This window comes from Petaurus breviceps, unplaced genomic scaffold (assembly GCF_028583685.1).
Source record: "Petaurus breviceps papuanus isolate PSGF00001 unplaced genomic scaffold, PetGlider_PUasm1.0 214, whole genome shotgun sequence".
Classification (NCBI taxonomy): Eukaryota; Metazoa; Chordata; class Mammalia; order Diprotodontia; family Petauridae; genus Petaurus; species Petaurus breviceps.
In genome coordinates, this window is record NW_027185863.1 from 1,821,330 (window position 1) to 1,823,553 (window position 2,224).

General features: G+C 30.3%; 1 long non-coding RNA gene across 1 annotated transcript in view; it reads right to left on the reverse strand.

Moving 5' to 3' along the window:
• The window catches only part of LOC138165656 (uncharacterized), a 15,746-nt gene extending 15,158 nt beyond the window's left edge, over window positions 1-588 (reverse strand). The window contains exon 1 of the long non-coding RNA XR_011169393.1: window positions 408-588. This is a non-coding gene — a long non-coding RNA (uncharacterized lncRNA). The remainder of the gene's footprint in view (window positions 1-407) is intronic.
• Between the last annotated feature and the right edge of the window lie 1,636 nt (window positions 589-2,224).

Below are 2,224 nucleotides of genomic sequence, written 5' to 3' on the forward strand. Positions count from 1 at the left end.
ATCTATCTATCTATCTATCTATCTATCTATCTATCTATCTATCTATCATCTATTTGCTTCTTTATTCTTTTTCTAATGGCTCCTTTTCTGTTCCTCTCTAGAAAAAGGGAGTATCTGAACCATACAAAGATCTCTTTTGCCCCATCTCATTCCTTCCTCCCACAAAAACAAGACCTTACAAATCTTAAAATCTTCTACCTTTTCAAGTTATCATGCATTTCTTAAAAAACATATATTTTCCCATCCCCTTTAAATCTAGAAGTACAGTTCTTGCAGAAGTCACAAAAGGCTGTTCATTTGACAAATACAGTGACTTTATTTTCAGGGTTCTTTTTTTCCTGATATATCTGTAGTATTTTTCACCATTAGCCACTTTTGTCTCAAAACAATTTCTACCTCTTACTTACCTCTTACTTATTTTCCTGGTTCTCCTATTTCTATAACTACTTCTTTTTGTTTCCCTGGTTAACTTCTCTTCTTCTTATGCCTACATGAGAACATTTCTTTCCTGTTTTGGGGCCTCTCTGCCATGATGATCTCATGCTCTCTCACAACTTAATCATTCTTAAACCAATAAAAGACTGAACATTTGTATAGCATTTTATGATTTATGAAATTTATTCTGTTGTATATATTATCACATTATCCTTACAACTTTGTGAAGTAGTGAGAAAAGTTATTTTTATCTTCCCATTTTTATAGGATAAGAATATAATATTTGTAGCATGATAGGATATTGAGTAAAAATAGATGATCCAGTTTATTCTCATTTTCTAAGTCAGGAACCTGAGGCCTAGGCTTTTTAAGTGGGGGGCCAGAGAAAATAGGATCCCCTTAAAGTTATTAAGCAAACCTAATTATAGAAAGGAAAGCACTAGCTTAAAAGAGGATGGGGAACAAAAAAAAATCCTAACACAGAAAGAAAAAATATGAGTCACAAAGAGAAGAAAATAAAAATATGAATGGACTAAATAATTCAATGAAATGAAATAAAGTGACAAGATCAATAAGAAAACAAAACATCATAAGTTATAGTTTACAAAAATCATATAAAAATGGAAACATACATAGAATAAAAATGAGGGACTGGAACAGAATTTACTATGAATCAAATAAATCCCCAAAGCAGTTTTAACCTGGCTATCAAAAAAAAGTCCACAATATAAATAGAGATAAATAAAGAGATTACATTATTCTGAGAGTGGTCATGAACAAGAAATCAATAGCTGTACTAAACTTAAGTACTCCAAATTACAAGACAACTAAATTCATAAATGAAAATGAATTAAATTGCCAAAAGAAAGGCATAATGGTAGAACACTTTGATTTTCCCCTCAAAGATGGAGAATTTTAAGAAAAGTAAAAGGGAAAATAAGGAAATAAACAAATGGTGGAAAATTAAAACTAAAAAACTTATATTGTCTTTCAAAGAATATATATATATTTCTCAGCACCATATGGCACTGACTAGTCATATAATGAAGGGATGAATCAGAGTCAGTTCTATGATTATCTGAGTTGACCCCTTCTTGGTAATCTGTTATTTAAGTGTTGTTAGCAAAAATTGACCAAGTAAAAATGCTAAGCAACAGATTAATTGCAAATAATATAAAAAGAAATGCAAAACACATCCTTTACAGACTATAATACAGTAACTATAGTAGTCAATTCAGGAAGTACAAACAAAAGATTTGGGCAATTAGGTATAAAAATAAGAATGCTAGATTTGGAGACAGGAAGACCTGAGTTTATATCCTGCCTCAGACAGATGTCTTCATCTATAAAATGGAGATAACATTGACACCTACCTCACAGAATGGTTGGGAAGATCAAATGAGATACATAACACTTTTTAAACCTTAAGGCATTATATAAATATTAACTAAAAATCAAAGATCTAAAAGGAGACCTTTTAGTTATTTAAAATTAATACCCCCAGTGGACATGTCCACATAGAAAAGACTATATAAAAATATATGGATGCATATATTTTTATGTATGTATACACACATATCATATGGATGTGCGTATATACATAATATATTTTCTCTCCCCTTTTAAATCTAGGTATACTGCCTTTGCAGAAGTAAACAAAAAAGGTGGAGTGGTTGTATATGAAACTATTGATCTTTATTATGTAAAGTTTTTTTCTTTTTAAGTAGAGAAAACATTTAACTTGACATTTTCAATATTGTCCTGCTTATCTTGTTTTTGCTTCCCTTCA